The sequence below is a fragment of the Delphinus delphis genome, chromosome 14 (genome assembly GCF_949987515.2).
Source record: "Delphinus delphis chromosome 14, mDelDel1.2, whole genome shotgun sequence".
Classification (NCBI taxonomy): Eukaryota; Metazoa; Chordata; class Mammalia; order Artiodactyla; family Delphinidae; genus Delphinus; species Delphinus delphis.
This window is the reverse complement of record NC_082696.1, coordinates 76,775,194-76,797,443: the sequence shown is the minus strand read 5'-3', so window position 1 is coordinate 76,797,443 and position 22,250 is coordinate 76,775,194. Positions and strand designations below refer to the sequence as shown.

Sequence of the window (22,250 nt, the reverse complement as noted above, 5' to 3'; positions counted from 1 at the left end):
CCGGGATCTGTCCGAGCAGGAAGCGAGCTGGAGACCGGTCACCGCCGCCGCCCCGTCCCGGTGTCGGTCCGCGTCGTCGCCCTCTCTCCTCGCCCGCCGCATCCCTCCCTCCTCCCCCCCCCCCCCACCACGCCTCACCGGCGACAGGTAGCCCCGCCGCCGCGCACCTGCCCTCGCGTTCGCACCGGTGAGTGCCCCGGGACGCCCGCGGTGGGGCGTCGGCGCCGGGGCCCCACTTCCCGGAGCCTCGCTCCCCCAACCTGGCCTTGCTTCGGGGCCTCCTCTCGCCGCCCGGGGCAGACGAGCTGGCTTGGTTCATCTCCCGGGGACGCCGGGGGTGAAGCAGGTGATGAGTGGGCCCGGGCGGCGGCGGCTCCCGGTAGCGCAGGGGTGGGTCTCATTTCCACAGGACAATGAGAGTCTTCTTTCAAGTCTGTTACCACCAGGATGCCTTCGGGTATCTTCTCTGGCTTCCAGGTAGAAGCTGAGCCCTCAGGTGTCCAGCTCTGACCTGGACGTCCCGTGATAGTTTTCTCTTTCGTAAACAGGCTTAAAATTCAGTGCAGGAATAGTGCTTTTTGTTCTGGGATGTGAGGATCAGCTGCTGTCCCAATTAGTTTAATCTTGTAGGAGCCCAGGTTGGGACTGTATAAAGCTGTATTTTTAGTCTTTAGTTGGTCGAGTATTTTGGGTACGTTAATTTATATATCTGCTACTGAACAAGAGATTTTTACATTTTTTAATTCCCAAAACTCTTTAAAACGATTAAAATGCTCAAACTCTGGGGTAAGAAAATAATTTGATAGGGTTATTACTAGAACATCCGTGTCAGAATTATTTCCATACAGGTTTAGAAAACGTGTTACATTTTATCTGGGGTGAAGTTTGTAGTGGAGGAATGCTTAAATCCTAATCTAGAGATCTAAGGAGCTAGGAACACTGCCCCAATTTAATAGGCTGCTGTACGTGGTAGATAAAAGTTTTCCTTGTTATGCTCTGGCGGTGTAGATGCAATATAGCTAAATGTCGTCAGGGTTTGAGAGTTTAAAAGATTAATATTCTTAAGATTTAGCTGAGCACTGTTCACACGATAAAATGTGAATCTTGAACTTGGGCTGGTAATAGTCATGGTACAAAGGTTGACAGCAAAAGGACATTTCTGTACAAATTAACTAAGATGTCTTGGGTTGTGGTTTGCATTGGAAATTGTTGAGTGAAAAAATTACCTTGGTGTCTTTTACTATTAATTTTAGAAACACCACAAATTGGTCTATAGCCAGAGCTTGAAACAAAGCAGCCTTTTAAAATAACTCATTGACTTTTAAATATCCACCTCATTTAGAGTATTTTCAGTTGTGCAGAATTACTTGCATAGCGGTAAACAGAAGTTACTTTAGTCTTATTCAGGTTTGCCTGTTGCATTTGTATGTTCTGTGTGACATGCTATTTAATTGTTGGCTTTTTAAGTTACATTTTAGTTTTCAAAAACTAATTTTAAAAGGGAGTAATGGAAGTGATAAGCAACTTTAAGAAAAGATTATGATTAAAAACTCACTATGCATGTAATATTTAAAAGTATATATAATATACATATATTCTTCATTAGTGCTTGGAAACGTGGACAAGAAAAATATAATAAGCTATTGCAATATTTAATGTAAATTCATGCAAGGTCTTAAAAATATCATAAATCATAACCCATGGAACTCATCTGAAATGGATTTTTTTCTCTGTTTATGTTTGTGTGATCAAGTTTTAAAATAACAGTGGCCAGGAAATCTGAGAGAAGCTGAAGGCTCTTTTTTCATCCTGTTGTGACTTTGCCTGGAGACTGTGGTGTATTATGTAGCCCATTGTTTAGACAACGGGCTGTCTCAGGGTTCTAAAAATACAACTAAAATTTTAAAAAAATTTGACTATGTGAGGTTTGAATAAATATAAGCACCCCAGACATTAAAAAAAAAATAACTGATTTTCAGTCTGCTGATAATTGAATCCCCATGTCTGTTATGTAAAATGTCAGTTTTATAAAGATGTTTAACCTTTGTGAATTTTTTTATTTCTCTATATTAAAACATTTTAAGTAAAAGATTGAAAAATGTATGACAAGTGTAATAAATCTCATACAGTTTAATTTTGATCCTTACAATGAGACATTTGGTAGTAATGTGACTGGCCCTTTAGTAGGATACGATCGTCACCCATTTATTAGGCATCTGCCATAATCAGAACACTAACTGAGGAACTTGATCTGCAAAATAGTTTTCAAGGTTGGTGGTCTTGTCCTTTTTACACATGAGGAAATTTAGGCTCAGAGAATTGAATATTTGCTCAAGGTCATGAGGTCATGTAGCTCCAGGGAGAGTCTGGATTCACACCCAAGTCTTCTGACCATAAAACCTCAGTCCTTTCCACCAGAGCAGGTTGCCTTAATCTCAGTGCAATTGGTAGACTATTCTGGTAAACCTGCAGAACTGGTATTGTGTTAAAGAATGTAACTGGAGGTTTGAACAAGGTACAGAGAAGTGACATTAAGAAGGGCCAGGAATGGGGCTCAGAATTAATTTTGAATTCTGTGTCTGTTTCTTCATTCTTAAGTAGACAGCCTTGAACAGTGATATGATGTTGCTTTATCATTTCTGGGGTAAATTCCAGAATATTATACATACTGTGCACTTTTAATTTTGATGGGCTGTAGGAACTAGGATTAGGCTGTAATGTAACACTGGTTTTCATTGTAGCTTAAGTGAATAATGTAATGTACCTGGTTAGGGTAGAACTTAAAAATGAGATAGGTTATTGCCTGTAAATGCAGTAGCTGCCTTTTAAATGTTATGTAATTAACTGTGTAATACTAAGGGGAAAAATGGTTTTCAGATTCTGATTAAATTGTGACCTGTTAGATCAGGACAATTTTTTTTTTTTTAATGTCCTGTGTTTATTTCAGGAATGTCCCTTGAGCTGTAATAGACACAAAGAACAAAGTGAGCACACAAAGTCCATCTTTTGTAGCAAATGAGTCATTTCAGCAGTAGAATGTAGTTGGGTAAATGAACAGAAAATTGGTAGGAAGGCTCAGTTGGGTGACTTCTGTTACGGGTATGTCTTTGTTTTGAACTATTAGGAAGGATACTCATATTCAACTGTAAATACAAAACCATCATCCAAGGGCTTAATGTAAATTATTAATGGATGATCTGTAACACATCTGCTTTCGTGTGTGTGTGTGTAGATAATCAAGAACTAACTAAAGTTAAACAAGCTTAATTCTGTTTTTGAGGCATTATATAATGTTCAGAGGAACCAGGATGTTCTACATTTAAAACAGTTATGCTTTTATTTGGCAGATTTAGTGGACTGTTAATAATCTTAAAATATAAGTATATCGTCCTACTTATGGTTTTCAAAAATAAGCTTTCTTTTCTCATTGAGTAGTGTAAGAGTGACATAGTGGTTTGAGAAATGACCACAAGTCCAGCAAAAGTTCTCCCTGTGAGTACTGAAGTATGGGAAGTAAAACCAGAACAGATCTGGCATCTTTAGAAACCTTGCTAGTGTTGAAGAGAGGGGAAGTCCTTTTCTATTTATAAAACCTGTCTCTTCCAGTGAAACCAAAATACTGAAGCACATTCCTTAGGTGATATTCACATGCCTGCTGAGTAATGTGGGCAAAGCAAGGTGGTGCTCCTGGCAAAACCACAGGCATCTTTTATGCACCTTACATCAGTTGTCATTTTATTTGAAGGTAACCTGCTGCTTAAGCTTTACAAGGTAAGGTATTACATATCACAGAATTTAAAAAATTTCTGTTATATGTGGATGAGCATCTTTTTCAACAGATATTTATCGATGGTTCATTGTGTTTAAAATATAGCTGTTGATGGGAACTGGTTCTTCCCTGTTGTGGCAGATCTTTGGATCTAGGAAATAGGAGGAGTGGGACAGATGTGAAAAGAAAGATAAACAGAAACATCCATTTAAAACCTGAAGCTGTTTATGTCAGAAGTTAACACCCTACATGAATGACGCTTTACTCTTTTGGAAATCGTTTTATGTACATTTGGTCCTAGAACAACTTGATGAAGTAGATGTGGTACATCTGTTCTTACTCTGCACATGAGAAAATGGAGACACAAAGATAAGTACTTTGTTCAAGGTCACATGTGAGGCTGCTTAGAAGCGTCACTGAGAATGGAACTGCTATCTGTGTGTTCCCATGGAGTCCTCCCTCCCCCAGGTCTCTAACTCCTAGGTTTAGTAAGGGTTAACCTCTCAGCAGTGACTTACTTCATTTTGTGGATTTAATTCAGATGGTTCAGGCAATTCTGAATAGTCAGGATAGCTAAAGTGATAATTATTAAATATGTAGTTACACTTTTTTCTTCTTGTTTTTTAACGTAAGGTAGAAGGTGAGCATGATGTAGTATTATGGAACTACTTGAACATTTTTAATAGATTGATGGAGTCGAGGTTGGTAATTAACTTTTCTAGTAGCAGTGTTTTTAAGGGAAAGCCAACAATTAGTTTTAAAAAAGAAAAATATTCTGGAGGAATTTTGAAAATAAGTTTTATTATTTGGTACATTGATATTGATCTGATTATTCTTGCTTTTGTAAAGACTTGCTAATGAGCTAAGGTGTGTCTCAGTTGGTACCTTTATGCCTTCATTCATTTCACAGATATTTGAGTGTCTGTCATGGGCCAGGCACTGTTCTGAGTGCCGACGATAAGGTGATAAAACCAAGTCCTTGTACTGAGTGACATTTTGTTGTTGTTTTGAATTAAGTTAATTATAGACTCATCATTCTAGTATGTGATTAACAGGGCTGACCCTAAAGTTGGGAAATAGTTGTCAAAGTGGTACAATTTGAGGGCTACTAAAAGCCTCATTTGCTCTAAAATATTCTGCTCCTGGCCTTTAGTCCACTGAGTTACAGCACTGTTACCAGTTGCTTCCTGATATATAAGAATATATTCCATCTTTTATCACAGTTTCAGGAAATAAGGCTGAGAGAAAGTAAATGGGACCCAGGACTGATAATGTTGGCTTTCGTAAGAGAGTGGGTTGGCAAAGTATAATTTTAGTAGCCGCTGTTGTTTATTGAGCTCTTGCTGTGTGGCAGGTACCATGTCAAGCAAGTATTTTATGTACGGTAGCTCAGTTAATCACTATGTCGGACTTCCCTGGTGGCACAGTGGTTAAGAATCCGCCTGCCAATGCAGGGGACATGGGTTCGAGCCCTGGTCAGGGAAGATCCCACATGCCGCGGAGCAACTGAGCCCGTGCACCACAACCACTGAGCCTGCGCTCTAGAGCCCGCAAGCCACAACTACTGAACCTGCAAGCCACAACTACTGAGCCCATGCACCTAGAACCCGTGCTCCGCAACAAGAGAAGCCACCGCAATGAGAAGCCCGCGCACTGCAACGAAGAGTAGACCGCGTGCAGCAACGAAGACCCAACGCAGCCAAAAATAAATAAATAGAAGACATTAAAAAAAAAATCACTATGTCACCTTAATGCCACATGCACTTGGCATTAAGACTCTCGTGTCTTAGGAGAGAGAGGCACAGGGATGTTAAACTCGCTCAAGCTCCCAGCCAGTACTTGGTGGAGCTGCGATTGGATCCCTTGTCGTCCTTAGCATGTGGTTGTAGGTACTCATGTGGAAAGAGTGCGGGTAGACTTGCGACGTGCCACCAGTATGTCATGGCACACCATGTAGGTGGAAGGGCTTGGTGAGCGAGGGATGGGTGCGGTGGGAGTTGGGGGGATGGGGCGTTATTGCTTGCCCAACTGCTGGCCCCTCAGGCTTAGCCTCTGTATTCCAGCCCCCAGGTTCCAGAGTTGCATTTGTGCATAAGTGCTTACTTGTCCGCCTCCAGGGTAAGAGGACAGGCAGAGGTGAGGGGATCCTGGTTTTGCCACTTATTAGCTGGGTCAGATTACTTAGTTTCTCTGGGCTTCAGTTAGTAAAATGGGGGCTACAATATTACTTACCTGGTGTGGTTCTCGTGAGGACTGGATTGGACACTAATACATGGAAAGCACATATCACACTGGCACATAGCTAGTGTCCATTATTATTGTTACTGTTTTGGCTGCTTTTTCTTTTCCATGTTTAATGTGGAATGCTCATCCAAAAGGAAAAAAGCTGTGTATTGGAGATTTGGGTGAAATCTTGAAGTTGACCAGTTTCAAGTAGTTCTGAAATTTAGGTGCGTACCAAGAATTATCCGGGGAACTAGTAAAAACACGTCAGAGAGATGTGGGTGGGGCATGGGCAGTAGCATTTTAACAAGTTTCTCAGTTGATTTATTTGTGTACCAACATTTGAGAACCACTGGTTGAAAGCTTTTCTTCATCCTCTGCTTTGGGAGGGTGTTGGCAATAACAGCAAAAAGTTGCTCTGATTAACCAGGCAGCATATGGTAAAAGGAAGTGAAATATCGGTTACCAGAATCTCTTCGTTGATTTTCTTTCTTCTTTTAAGCTTATTTGGAGCTCATAGCATTTATCTTGAGATGACAATGCAGTGTTAAATTTCACACCTAAATTTAATTGTAGTGAGTATTTCAACTTATTAACCAGCTTCATTTGGAAGTGAGCTACTTATATTTAATTTTTAAACGACTATACAAATAGCAGTAACATATAAGTAATGCTCGTTTAGATCTTAAGACCTTTTTGAACTATTTGTTTGGTTGCACTGGGTCTTAGTTGTGGCACGCAGACTCCTTAGTTGTGGCATGCGGACTCTTGGTTGTGGCATGCATGGGGGATCTAGTTCCCCAACCAGGGATAGAACCCGGGCCCCCTGCATTGGGAGTGCAGAGTCTTATCCACTGTGCCACCAAGGAAGTCCCCTTTTTAATTGGATTTCTTTAGATAATGTACTGTTTTGAATAACTAGACTTGGTCTTGTTAGCCACAGCAGGCGAGGTCCCAGCGGGAAAGAGATATCATCCCGGATGGTGCAGATGAAAAGACTGCAGGGGCAGGGAGCAAGCATGGGGTGGTGAAGCACCCAGGGAATAGCAATGGTGAGAAGCCCTTCACTCTCTGGAGGTCTCGGAAGCAGAGAGCTGGCCTTGAGGAGGAGGCTGGGTGGGGCTGAGGCTTTGAGGCGGCCCGGTGGGGAGGGGGGAAGTTCCCTGGCTGGTGACTTTGCTAGAAGGCAGCTGGGGAGCCTAGGTTAGCCTAGCTCTGTGCCGGCTAATCCTGCCAGGGCAGGGGCAGAGCAGAACAGGGGTGGAGGTGCAGTGGAGCAAGTGGAGGATAACTCGGGCATCGACTGGAACCTTTGGGAATTTGTAGCATTGCCTTGGTGCATTTTAAATCGCTTGTAGCATTGTAATATATCTGCAAAGTGCTTGAGACTACCTGTCTTTTTTCTTTTTTTTTTTTTTGTCGTATGCAGGCCTCTCACTGTTGTGGCCTCTCCCGTTGCGGAGCACAGGCTCCGGACGCACAGGCTCAGCGGCCATGGCTCACGGGCCCAGCCGCTCCACGGCATGTGGGATCTTCCTGGACCGGGGCATGAACCCGTGTCCGCTGCATCGGCAGGCGGACTCTCAACCACTGCGCCACCAGGGAAGCCCTCACTTTCTCATTTAATCAAACAGTTATTTCAGGAAATTTGATGATCCATGTAACCCGATGAAAAACATAATCTAGGTCAGTTAACATAAAGCACTTTTATTAATATGTTGTTATGCCTTAATGAGGTTTTCTGAAATTTTCTTCATCAGGTAGTCTTGTTGTGATAGAATAAATGTTTTTCATTAAAAATAGCTTTTAATAAGTTTAAAATATTTTGGCAAGAAAAGTCCCTTGCCTTCTGGAAATTATACTTCCCGTTCACCTGGACTCTTGAGCGCAAGAACACCAGGGCACAGTTCATAGAAGTTGGACTCTTATGACATAATTGTTCTTCCTCCTCAAGTCCTTTTAAAGACGCATTAAATTCCTGTATAAATCTGTCGCAGTTTGCTGTTATTCAACTGTCTTCTGCTAATGCCAGTTTTACCTAGTTAATCTGATATCTGGCTAAAAGTCTAAGTCCATGCTCTTCAGTTTGGATAGATTCCTGAGGATTACTAAAGAAAAACATTTCTCTCCTTAAAGAGATGGTATGAAGGTCCCTAGTGTCTGAGCATTACTCCCCCCAAAACAATTAGAATAGTTGATATGTCTTCTCTTGAGGGTTCCGGGGGAAAAAGAGTCCAAGATTGTACTCAGACAGCAGCTAGACTGGGTCTTGTTCACAGTTTCCAGAAAAGGAGAGCAAATTAATCAGTCACCAGCACCTGGCTATGAGACTTGACCATACAAGTAAAGGCTACATGTAAATGTTATATTTGGGTTTTGTTTTGTTTTGTTTTGTTTTTTGGAACAAATAAGTGTCTCAGCTTGTCTTTAAAAGAGTATGGTGGAAAACAGAAAAAGGTTTGGAATAAGCAAAATAGCTCCTATGCTTGGAAATCATACATTTAGATTTTATTTTTCTGTAAGTGGGCCTTTTTCTTTCTTTAAAAGGGGAGAGTTCAAACTTTTGTGGAATCTTCTGAAAACGTATTGTTTATTTCGATTTGATGCTGATAGAATTAGTATCCCGCAGGAAAGAATTGAGGCTGTCGGTTTTTCCTTGTTATGCTCTTTGAATTTCCCTGATTTGAGGATTGAGTTCTTCCAGAGAGAACTTTTCTCTGGTTCCTTGTTATTTTTTTTCTAAAATTAGATGAAACAGCTGTGTTTTGGTTTGTGGGCAAGATTTGCTGTCTGTTATCCTGGTATTTTGCAGAAGAACAAAGTATACATGTGTATGTGTTTTGAAGAGGAATGAATTAGTTTCTCTGCTTTTCTGGTCTGTCATTATTGAGTTGAAGATGAGAACAGCAAGACGGTTTATGTATCTGTTGTGCTTGATGGGAGGGGAGGAGAACTGAATGAATTTGAACATATGACCAGATTCACTTCAGATGTTTTAGAAGCCAGAGAAAAAAAGTTCAGTCAGAATTTTGTATTTTCTAGAGATAGATTCTACTGATAAGTTTGTTTTTTTGAAGGGGGGGTGCAGCATAAATTAGGAATTTATAAACTAGTTTAATTTGGTGATTTTAATGAGTTATTAGCAAAAATGGAGATAGTCTTACGGCTGCACACAAGAATGCTAGTGTGTCAGAAGGTGGTCTATTATTTATTAAAAGTGTGCTTCTGGAACTGGTCCAGAATCTCATGCACTTTGGTCCTATTCTCTACGATTCTGTTTGGCAGCAACATTGACCTAGATTATTTTCGGGACATACAGACACCTGAGTACATCAGCAAGCTTGAACAGTGGAAGGTGGCCATATATTATGACGATGCTTTGAAGGAGTGGCCCCAAATGACCCTAGAACAGTACGGTTCTAATAGTTCTTGAGGGCCAGTGATATGCCACCACTGGGTACTTTACAGTCCTGGTCTCATTTAATTCTAATGGTGACCCGTGTGGTGGCTTTTCTTACCCCATTTTGCAGCTGAGAGAACTGAGGTCTAAGTAGCTTGCTGAGGTGACACAAGTAGTGAGAGGCAGGGCTGAGAGGACGTTCAGGTGGCCTGGATCCAGAGCCTTTGCCCGATTTAGAATTTTAGGTTACCTTTCTCTGTGTGTTCTTTTAAAGAGTCAACAAACCCTTCAGGATTAAGCTGTTCTTCCTTCTCTGTCTAAATAAGGGTGGTAACACCCTGACATTCGGGCGGCAGTTGCTTGATGTCAAGTTCAGGGCGCATAGGTCCTCTGCAACACCCTTGGGTGTCCCCGCCCGCTGGTCCTTGCTGTTCAGAGGGCTCCAGCCTCTCCTAGGACTGATGAGAAGGGGGACTTTGTGGACAGGTAGGGTCTAAACCCTTCTGGATGCGTTTTAAACCCCTGAACAACTACCCCTTTTACTCACATCATTAATTTGCTTTAAACAAATGTATTGCTGTAAAGTTTTGTGTAAATTAAATAAATAACTAAATTATATATATTTTTATTATCCTTGGAAAGCTGCTTGTTTAAAGGATCCCGACAGTGACTTCTTCTGTAAAGGGAAGAATCTTTTTGTCAAACAAATGATTGTTTTCTAGATTATACTAACAAGTATGGATCTTTCCCATGTTACCTTTGCATAAACATGGGTGATTTGGCTAAACACACATTTCATATAAATATGCCTAAATTCAGTGTGACTTCATATTGTGCTTGGTACTGTTAATAAAGAGGGATTGGTTAATGGTTTTCTTTTTTTAAAACAGATGCTATTTGTTGAATTTGTACTAAAATGTACTATAGTAGGCTTATCTCGACTAAGAATAATGTTCTTTTAAGCAGTAGATTGAGGTTCAATATATAGCACAACAGTAAATTCTTTTTGTGTCATAAAATTTATTAGGTAAATGTTAATGTTCTGTTTAAATGCTAAAATTGGTGTTTTACGAGTCTGAAATACATTCTCTGAAAATAACAGGCAAAGTTTAGAGTGAGAGTTTTTTAAAAAAATTGTTATGGTTGAAAGGCAGACAAGCTGTTGTTTGGAAAACATAATTTTCATGTAGCCCTGGGTGAAATATTTATTTCCTGTACCTAATACCTTGCTAATGAGGCTGTGAACCCAGTTCCATTGTAATCTGTGTTCTGTCCCTGAACATGCAACAGAGACTACTCTGTAACCTCCTAATTAATAGATCCAGTGGCCTCATTTAGATCATTATTCTTTTCCAACCTCTTCGGCTACTGAGCAACTAATCTTCCTTGAATTCTTTCTTCTGAGCGCCTGTGGTCATGCACTTCGCAGGTCTCCAGTTTGGTTTTTACTGCGTGATTTTGTCGGCCCATGTGTTTACTGTTCATGTGTCATAAAATCCTGTGCGTGGCACTTTGCTCTACTTGCTCTGTTCTTATTTCTGATAATTATATCAGCTCCATGCTTCTGACTCTTATGCAGAATTCCCCCCAGATTTCTTTTTTTTTTTAAATTAATTTATTTTCGGCTGTGTTGGGTCTTCGTGGCTGCGCGTGGCTTTCTCTAGTTGCGGTGAGCAGGGGCTACTGTTTGTTGTGGTGCGTGGGCTTCTCATTGCGGTGGCTTTTTTTGTTGCGGAGCACAGGCTCTAGGCGCACGGGCTTCAGTAGTTGTGGTGCATGGGCTCAGTAGTTGTGGCATGCGGGCTCTAGAACACAGGCTCAGTAGTTGTGGTGCATGGGCTCAGTAGTTGTGGCTCGTGGGCTTCGTTGCTCCGCGGCATGTGGAATCTTCCCGGACCAGGGCTCGAACCCGTGTCCCCTGCATTGGCAGGCGGATTCTTAATCACTGCGCCATCAAGGAAGCCCAATTCCTCCCAAATTTCTTTCTGTATAATGTTGACCAGCATTTCCAAATTGATGCTCCAGACATCTTAAAATTTCACATACTTCCTTCAGAGCCCTCCTCGCAGAAACTGCCTCTCCTCCTGTTTCCCTTATGATGCCCTCATTACCCTAATTGTTCATGCTCAGAAATTTTACTCATGTTTTCCCGTTTCACTTGTCATATTCTGTCAGTTGCCAAACCCTGTTCCGCTTCCGGAAGGTTGGCCGTCACTTTCCTCCCCCTCTGACCGAGTGCTGGCCTCACTCCTTTTTCTCTCATACGTAGTTCCCTACGTTTGGCCCTTTCCCTCAGTGTACAGTCTGTCCTGTGCATTGCCGTTAGAGTTCCATTTCAAAGTAGAAATCTGATTGTAATAATCCCTTGCTCAATAAGAATCCCTGTTAGCCCTTTATTAATACATTGGATGGTCCAGACTTTCACTGTGGGATCTGAAACCCTTTGAGGCCTGATCTCTTGCCCCACATTTCCACCTCAGTACTCGTCACACTTCTGCCATTGTCCTGTGCTCTGGCCCCATCGACCTGTTCCGCAGACATGTCCCCGTTCTCCCACCTCCTTACTCTTGTTCAAACAGGCCTTTGTCTGGAGTACTTTCCTTTAGTCAGGCTTACCCATCTCTCAGGACCTGCTTGAATTAAATCTTTCAAAGTCGCTTTCCCCAGTTTACAGTTTGGAAGTACACCTGTATTATAGTATTCATCACCAGTTATGTAATATATGTGTATCTTCTTTCATTCCCCACTACTCATCCTAGATCGTGAATGACTGGAGAGTATATGCACTGCCAGCAAATGATTTGGTGAAGTTTTATGTAGATCAGCAGATGTCAGAGGTCTTCGGACTTCTTTACACTCTTAATTATTGAGGACTCTGTAAAGATTTTGCTTATCTACTTGGTTATACCTATTGATATTTACTGTATTAGAAACTTTAAAAATATTTAGTCTATTTAAAGATAATAATATATGCATTTTAACAGAAATGACATATTTTATGGAAAATAGTTACTTTCCAAAACAACAATGAGTGAAAAGAGTGCCACTATTTTACGCTTTTGTAAAACTCCTTCATGTCTGACTTAATAGGAGATAGCTGGGTTGTCATATCTGCTCATGAATTCAGTTTGTTGCATTAATAGAAGATAGCTGGGTTGTCATATCTGCTCATGAATTCAGTTTGTTGCATTAATAGAAGATAGCTGGGTTGTCATATCTGCTCATGAATTCAGTTTGTTGCATTATTTTTTTTTGTTGTTGAACTGTGTATGAAGAAAATCTTCCCTCACGTAGATATCTCATTGGGAAAGGAGATATTAGCTTGACCTTTTCAGTTAATGGTGTGTATATTCTTCGATCCTTCACCACCACTAACCAAGTGGTAATTTCTTAAAGTTCCAAAGTGGAATTTTAAGCCATATCAGTGAATTTTCTATACCCTGTTACATTAAAATCCATTGTCCAGTTTTGCACTTTGAATGGATCTTTTACCCACATGTGGTTTTACAATATGGTGTAATGGTCACTTGGAACATACTGTTCCACTGAGTTATGCAGATCTTCGAAATATATGTAATATATTTTGATCTCATCAGAAAAGTCTTTTAAGTATTTAAGCTTAAACAGTATAAGCTGTTGTACGTTCAAGGTGGCAGATGTGGGTTTTCCCAGATTCTGCTTTCACTTGAATCTTATCATTGTCAACAAGTACTGTCAGTTGCTTTCCTTGATGTGACAGCCTTCACTCAAAAAACAAACAAGGGGGGTGGGAGGGAGGGAGACGCAAGAGATATGGGAACATACGTATATGTATAACTGATTCACTTGGTTATAAAGCAGAAACTAACACACCATTGTAAAGCAATTATACCCCAATAAAGATGTTAAAAAAAAAACCAAACAAAACCTTGTTTGCCAAAAACTCAAGCTTGAATAACCAAGGTTTGTTAGTCATTCTTTGCAGTGAAAATAGTGTTTCATGAAAAAGAGTCAGTTCCTGAAGGTTACAGCTCAAACACTCCCGGAAATATTTTCCTTGGGGCAACATCATACCTTGTTTTACAGTGGAAGTAGTTTATGCACAATCCCCATTTTGTCATATAGAGTATTAAAAAGATGTGTATTTGAGGATCAAAATGTAATAAAACCAATACATTTTACTGCTTCATCAGAGGTATTCTTTTTCTTATTGAACTATAGTTGACTTACAGTGTTGTGTTAATTACTGCTGTACAGCAAAGAGATGCAGTTACACACACACACACACACACACACACACACACACACACACACACACACACACAGAGTCTTTTTTTAATACTCTTTTCCAGTACGGTTTATCACAGGATATTGAATAGAGTTCCCTGTGCTGTACAGTAGGACCTTGTTGTTTATCCATCCCGTATATAATCATTTGCATCTGCTCATCCCACACTCCCAATCCATCCCTCCCCCACTCCCCTTCCCCTTGGCAGCCACCAGTCTGTTCTCTGTGTACATGATTCTGTTTCATCGATAAGTTCATTTGCGTCATATTTTAGATTCCACATATAAGTGATATCATATGGTATTTGTCTTTCTCTGTCTGACTTACTTCACTAAGTATGATCATCTCTAGTTGCACATCAGAGGTATTCTTACGTGAGGCAGCATCCTTTTGACTGTGACAGCAGTGACCACTGCTACAATTTGGTGCCCCTGCCTTGATTTTAGCTAAAGTGGTAGAAGTTTTACCCATCATTGGTTCTGCATTATTAGGGCAAATGTCTTAGTATTACTTTAAAAACAGTTTTGACCTTGTTGACTCTGCAAGGGTCTCAGGGATCTCCAGAGGTTCATTGGCCACACTTGGAGAACCGCTGGTCTAGATCATCGTCCACTGGAGTTGTGTGTTCAGGTTTTCTGTAGACCAGACCTAGAGCCTGGACAGTTAGAATCAGACATTACCCCCCAGTTAATTTAATTCCAATTCCTTATCAAGAAGTTGAGGAAGCCAAGGTTTTGAGAGGTTAAGAGACTTGCTAAGGTCATACAGCCAAATTAGTGGCAGAACTGAAAAGATAATTCCTCTTAATTCAGGAATACCTCTTAATTCAGAATTCATTTTTTCTATCAGTATTGTGCAGTTTAAAAATTTAGAGGTAATTTCAGAGATATTTTGTATAAAGCTATGGCTAGAAAATAAGCATTTCTTTTTAAGCTATAGTATGGATACTGTCCGATAGAATTCTTAGGGGATAGATTTTTGAACTTTGTGACCCAGAACTCTGGGATCAGATTGCATCTATTTTTTTCACCTCTTTTTTTCATCTAGTTGACTGTGAAATTGCTTGCTGTGATCAGACGGAAGATTAAGTGAGAAATTGAGATAATTCAGCAATTAGTGTATAATCATTTCTAAGAAAAAACTCAGTTATTTACCGTGGTAAAAATCAATATCATCAGTTTGACATTTGAGAGAGCAGGATATGATTATATAGAAAATTGAAAAGTAATTGAGCATCTTTTGGAGAGTATTTTATTTTTTAATAAATCTTTATTGGAGGATAATTGAATACTGTGTTAGTTTCTGTTGCACGACAAAGCGAATCAGCCATATGCATACATGTGTCCCCATATCCCCTCCCTCTTGCGTCTCCCTCCCACCGTCCCTATCCCACCCCTCTGGGTGGACACAAAGCACCGAGCTGATCTCCCTGTGCTATGCGGCTGCTTCCCACCAGCTATCTGTTTTACATTCGGTAGTGTATATATGTCGATGCTACACTGGAGTTCCTAGGCTATTGGGTAGAGCTGGGTCTTGGTGCTGAGATGAGGAACTGCGTGAGACCTCACTCTGATGAATATTCCCTGGAGTCTGAGGTTCTCTGTTAGTCCAGTGGTTCAGACTCAGAGCTCGCACCGCAGGAGCTTCAGGCCCGCCCCCGGGCTCGTGAACCGAGTTCCTGCAAGCCACCGGTTCACTTTGGGGTTCCTCCTGTCTCCTTGGGCATCGAAGTCCCCTACCAGCGGCTGGCAGGCGCCCGAGTTGTGGGGAGACGCTAACTCCGCATCTTTTCACACCGCCATCTTGACTCCGCCTCCTTGGAGAGTAGTTCTTTGAAAAATCATTTTATTGTGGAAAGTTTTAAGCGTATTCAGAAAAGAAGAGCATGTGAACCCCTATGTACCATCACCCAGATTCATCAGTTAACAACTCATGGCTAATCTTATTTTACTTTTTTAAAAAAAATCTAATTATTCCCCTCCCCCTGCATTATTTTGAATCAAATTCCAGATATCATTTAATTCATCATCTATAAGCATTTCAGTATGTAGGAGAGAGTACTTCCTAAAACTTGTAATTAGGGGGTTTGGTATCTAAAATAAGTTTGAATTAACCTCTCAGAGGTCTTTTCTAGCCTAACCAACAAAGCCGGAAACACACAAAAACCTCCTCTTTATACCCTGTCATCTCCTTGTTCTTTTGCCTTATTTCTCTTTCCCTTACTATACAAATTTCTACTAGCTGTTTCTGTTTTTCCTCTGTTCACTCTTTTATTCACTGTAGTATCATTTCTGCTTCAACTACTGTATACTGAAACTGCTCCGACAGTGCCAGTGCCCTTCCCATTTTCAAATCCATTAGCTTAGTTTCAGTTATCAGCCTCTTCTGAACCACTTGATGATGCTGACAAACCTCTTGTTCAGACTTCTTTCTCCTTTGGTAAAGTCCTCTCTCCCAGGGTGCTTGCTACCTTTCTGTCTACTTTTCCGCATCGTTCCTTTCTCCCCTATTCTTCCTTTAAAATGTCAGGTTTCTGGCCTCAGTCTTGTCTCTCTTTTACTTATATTAGTGATTCTCTATTCTGTCAGACTTGGGACCCCTTTTTCAAAACAATTGTTTTGTAATACCCCATTTACTACACTGAAATTAAACAATCTACACATACATGTGTGTGCATACCTATATACATGTATAATTAAGAATATAGTGATGTAACAAAGAAGTAATTATTATTTGCATTTATCACAAATGTAATATATTAATAAACAATATAATATACATATAACTTAAATATATATTTTATATTAATTAGGTATTAATGCACGTATTTCAGTATGTGAAAGCTTAGATGCTCTTATACTGTAAGTCAGAACAAAGTAATCAGGCTCTAGCATCCGTATGTAAAATAGTCATGAATGCAGCTACTGCAGATTAGACTACTGTAGAGGTATGTTATATTGGTGACTCAAATACCACGATCAGCATTGCTCTGTAACATGGTTTTCTCTGAAATAATAAACATCTTTTGGTAAGGACCCAAATAAAAGACAGTCTTCTCTCAATTTATGTGATATTTTATTTCTGGAAAACTCAGTATATATTAAAACAGTGCAAAAATATTTTAGATTTGATTCTGGGCTCTACTATCTTCTCTAAGTTTGCTATGTATTTTGCCTTCTATATATCATTAATGGCATCAGAATAATTTGAAGTAAAATGTAAAAAGCTCTTTATACCCTTTCCACAGGAGCCATATCAGTTTGAACTGTCCTTTTAGACACTTGTTTTGGCTGCATTAATTTTATTGGATCATCTTCTTTAATTCATTCTTGAATGATATATAACTGTCTTCAAGTGAGACACTGAGACTTTTAAATTGAGTAGAAAATACAAATAATTAGTGAAATTATAAAAACATTCTGATGTAAATTAGAAAATATGAGAGTTGTAAATAGTATATATGTAGTCCTTCCTTCCTTCCTTCCTTGAGCCTGCTTCTTCCATCTTTTAGATTTACAATTAAAAACATTTTTTTTTATTTATTTGGCTGCGTCGGATCTTCGTTGTGGCCCGCGGGCTCTTCATTGCTGCATGCGGGCTTCCCTAGTTGCAGTGTGCGGGCTTCTTTCTAGTTGTAGTGCGTGGGCTCTGGAGAGCACGGGCTCTTCGTTGCAGCATGTGGGCTCTCTAGTTGTGGTGCACGGGCTTACTTCCCCTGCGGCATGCGGGATCTTAGTTCCCTGAACAGGGATCGAACCTGCATCCCCTGCGTTGGAAGGCGGATTCTTAACCACTGGACCACCAGGGAAGTCTCTGTGGTTCTTTTTAAAAATAGCACATGATTCACAGAGTCCACTCAAATTAATAGCCGTTCACTGCACTTAATAATGAATTTATTGAGGACTTTTTAAAAGGCCTTATCTGTTGCAAAATGCATAAATAACTTTTTATATATACTTTTAGAATATTAAGGTGCCAATAATCTGCCCTATTTTGGATCTGAATTTAAATACAAGAATTTTTCTTTGTTTTACAAGAGAGATCTGCCCCAGATGTAGATAATCTTTTTTTTTTTTTTTTTTTTTTACCTTCAAGGGGATTGTGAGTCTGAGAATGAAGAAAGGTTAGAAGTAAATTATTGCCATAAAATATGTTGTTTTGCCATAAAGAGATACTAGAGAGAGAGATTGTCATAAAGGTACATAAAGAGATTCCTATTTGAAAAGATGGCCAGAAGTAATATTATCATGTTTATTATTATAGAGTTAAGTATCTGTTGTGCTCTATTTAGTATTTGAACTTCTAAACTACTCCTTTTTATATACGCTTAGTTTTATAGACATTTTCCCATGACTATTATTTGTGTAACTGAAAGCTAGATGTGTTTTAATTGATTTATCTTTCCTGATTTTTTTGATGTCAAATTGACAGTTTAGCTGAACCTTGACAGATAAAAATATAAAGAATCTTAGTGTTGTAAACAACGGTAGTGTAGATGGCTTTGCCCAAGAAATGTATAGAAATATAGACTTACAAGATACGCATATAAGTTAGCAATGCTTTTCCTTACAAAAGTTTTCTTTGAAAAAGGATTCTGCAAAGTGCCCTTTTACTGGCCTTTGCTAAGGTGTGTATATATATTCCAAGAAACTGATTAATGAACAAAAGGGAAAGAAATGAATGAATGTATGTTTTAATTTGATACGTTTATCTGTAATTGTTCCTCATCAAAGCTCCAGTATTTACATTTGGACACCAGATGCTAAATGTTTTCTCTGTGAATAAAATTTAAGGGGGAAAAAAAATCAATCAGAGGTACAACCTGAACATTAAAAATTCCCCCGAACTTATATAAGACAGTATGAAAATTTCCCCTTATTCCTCTCTGCAATATAAATGAGAATTGGGGGTGAATTTCCAAATAATTATTGTATCAACATGAAAGTGATTGAATTTCCATTTGTTTCTGTTAGAAATGAAAGAATAAATTGTATGGTTGTTCTCAAAATCCTGATGCCTGAGCCACAGCCTCGCCCCATTAAATCCCAGATCCCGGAGGGTGAGACCTAGGTGTCAGTACTTTTCCAAAGGTCCCCAGGTGACTACAATGTGCCCTTCAATTGTTTCTCTTTTTTATGTTGAATCTGTGTAAATAAAACTTCCCGTCAAAAACTGAAGAAACTCTTGGTGACCAAAGTGTTTTAAAAATTCAGTTTTTATACACTAATTAATAAAATGTTCAGTGTCTCATGGAGGACTTAAAAAATAGAGCACATTCTATATTGAGACTTAAGAATTGTTGAAAATTATTAAAATAGTATACTTGTTAGTCATTACAAAATTTGGAAGTAGACGTTAATTCTTTCGAATCTAGTATTTTGTTTCCTGGCAGACCATATTTAAACCACTCTAAACAGGTCATTCATGGTTTTATCTTTAAGAGCTCCTGAGACAAAGTTTCCGTCACCTCTTTTTGTCTCTGATTCTTCGTGAAGGTTCTTCATGTCTAACCTAAATCACTCTATTTTTATATTTAACCTTCTGGAGATGTAGGCCATTTGATCGTTGGGGTGTGTGTGTGTGTGTGTGTGTGTGTGTGTGTGTGTGTGTGTGTGTGTGTGTGTGTGTGTGTGTGTGTGTGTACAGACACATACACCTACATAAACACATTTTTAATCCTTATCATTCATATACTTGAAGACTGATGTTACTATTTTTTTAGTCTAAATAGCCTAAGTTAGGTAAAGTTTCTTCATACCAATTAGAAAATTCTCCATTTTGACTGCTGTTTTAGGTTTTAATGTAAAGGAAACATTTTACACTAGAAATTATTGTTTTTACTAATCTTGCTGATAAAGAGAAGGCAATGGTGAGGAAATGACTAAAACCAGTTCCGAAACAGTGTGGAGCCCCCAGATTCTGGAAGGGCTGGGAGCACACAGCATCACGAGCACATGTGGAGGAATCAGCTCTGAGAAGAGTGGGGACGTGTTCAGGTGTGGATGAAGTTACAGATGTATTTTCGGCTGGAGAGGCAGAGTATTGAGGGATTTTATGCCTTATTGCATAAAACAGGGAGACATTAGGTCATCACAGGTTTTTACAGGGTGGAGGTACTACTGGGGCCTTATTGAAACGCTTAAGTTTGGAGATGGTATGTGAACTGTGTCAGTGATCTTGTAATTTTAGTAAACATACAGATAACTAAAGCAGATTGTTCAATTGCCTTGCTCAGAGATTTGGATTTTAATTATATTTACTTCTTATTTAAGAAAACATTGAAATTGATTCTGTGAGGTTAGAAAGTGACTATACATTTATGTATATGTGTCTCTTAAAAACAGACTAAATAGTTGTCATAATTATGACATAGAATCTGTAAGAAGTAAAATAATACCGTTGGTGCAAATACTGTGCTAGTGATGGTGGTGAAAGGGGAGAATGAAAGAGAGTCTTAGCAACTTGAAATTTCATATTCTGGGAGAGGAGGATGTTTACGTATGGAGGGTCTTATAAACACTTGATTGAATTTGCCCAAATTTATATAAAGTTATGCCTATTCCTCCAGTTATAATAAGTAGTAAATAAGAATTGAAATGTTTTGCTTATTATTAACCCTAAACTTCACAACTGAACCATTGTGGAGAACTAGGGTTCAGAGTAAGAGCCACATATTTGGAGAAAATTTTAGGGGACTGGAATTGATTAAATTGAAAAAAAGACTGAGGTGATTCAGGTATGTCTTCAAAGACAGAAGACAGTGATCACTCATCAATCAGCATTTTTTAGTGAAGACAGAGGAAAGCTTGAGCTTCAGTTGCATTATGAGGGATTTAGACCAGCTTGTTCATTGATTTATTTAAAGTCACCTGTCTGCCTACTATGTAGAGGCACTATGCCAAGTTCTAGAGGTGCGTTTCTGATCAACATAGGCACGATCTTACCATCGTTAAGCTTGTGTTTTGGCAGGGATACAGACGTTAAACACCTGTTTATCCTATGGCTGGCTGGGCTTGAATGGAGCAGCTCTGTGGGTGCTGTGAGAGCACTTGATGGGGAGGAAGAACGGAGCAAGGTGGTGCTGAAACATTAGGATGGTTGTAGAATACCTTGTGGACTAATCAGACCTCTTTTAAGCTCCCCTCCTCCTATGAAATTAACTCATCATTGGTTCATTGTGCAGAATCCACATAACCAAAATGAAGTGAAGAAGAATCTTTGATCTTTCTACCATGTGGAGACAATCACTATTGTTGGCATTTTGGTGGATGATATTTTAGTTGTGTGTGTGTGTGTGTATGCGTGTGCCTATATATTCTTTTTTTTTTTTTTTTTTTGGCTGCGTTGGGTCTTCGTTGCTGCGCGCAGGCTTTCTCTAGTTGCAGCGAGCGGGGGCTATTCTTTGTTGCAGTGTACGGGCTTGTCCTTGTGGTGGCTTCTCGTTGTGGAGCACGGGCTCTAAGCGCGCGGACTTCAGTAGTTGTGGCACATGGACTCAGTAGTTGTGACTCGCGGGCTCTAGAGCGCAGGCTCAGTAGTTGTGGTGCACAGGCTTAGTTGCTTCGCGGCATGTGGGATCTTCCCGGACTAGGGCTCGAACCCGTGTCCCCTGCATCAGCAGGCAGATTCTTAACCACTGCTCCACCAGGGAAGCCCAATTCTTTACAAAAATGAAATTAAAGTAACCCCTACACCCTTTTCGGAAGGCCTTAAAAGTTAAATGCATTTTCATTTCCATAAGGTGATTTGGGAAACTTCATTTCTCTACCTGGAATTTATGATTCTTGGGTTCTCTGACTCCTGTTGCTGTATAAAGAAAAGTAACTACCCTTAGATATCAAAGTGCCGTAATACTTTGCTATAGCCCCACTTAATAACTACTTGATAACTTAAGTGGATGAATGTCCATTTATAGCCCAAGGCAAGTATGTTCTTATTGAGGTGTTGTATGTTTGTTTGTATGTTTGGTGTTTTAATTTTTATATAACAAAATGGTTGTGCATTTTGTATTTATTTTTCTAAGGATATTATTTAAAAGCATGATAATGCCATATTTTTGTACCAACTGGGATTAATGAATTTATATTAATTATAGCCCTGTACAAAGTTAAAGCATTGTTAATTTCCTTCCTGTAATCCAATAGTTTGAATAAACTTACCTTTTGTTTTTGACATATTCTTTTTATATATTTGTGTGACTTTCTGCTACCAAATTGCTGATATCCCTTTACATTTTATGGATCTTTTTTTGCCAGTAGCAGAAAATGAATGTAATGTTTTATGTTGTTATTGAGATCTTTAAATATTGAAATATACTGAAGCACCATGGGTGTTTTTAGTTTTCTTCCTTTTAAAAAATGGCTTCTTAAGTAATGATTAGAATTTTACAGTGTATTTTAGAGAGTTTTCCACTTAGGTTTTTTTTCTTTTTGGCCGTGCCTCAGGGCTTGCAGCATCTTAGTTCCCCGACCAGGGACTGAACTGGCGACCTTGGCAGTGAAAGCGTGGAGCCCTAACCACTGGACCGCCAGGGAATTCCCTCCCCTTAGCTTTTAATATCACCCCTTCCCTGACTTTGGTGAGGTGGCGCT

The 22,250-nt window shown here is 39.6% G+C and overlaps 1 protein-coding gene across 3 annotated transcripts in view; it reads left to right on the top strand.

Annotated features, from left to right (window-relative positions):
* The window catches only part of MYO6 (myosin VI), a 145,373-nt gene continuing 123,123 nt past the window's right edge, over window positions 1–22,250 (top strand). For 2 of the 3 annotated variants that reach the window (XM_060030326.1, XM_060030324.1), the window contains exon 1: window positions 1–187. The gene's annotated coding sequence lies outside the window, so the exon portion shown is untranslated. Of the gene's footprint in view, window positions 188–7,085; window positions 7,679–22,250 lie in introns of those variants that run through there. The other variant, XM_060030325.1, reaches the window with a different exon arrangement.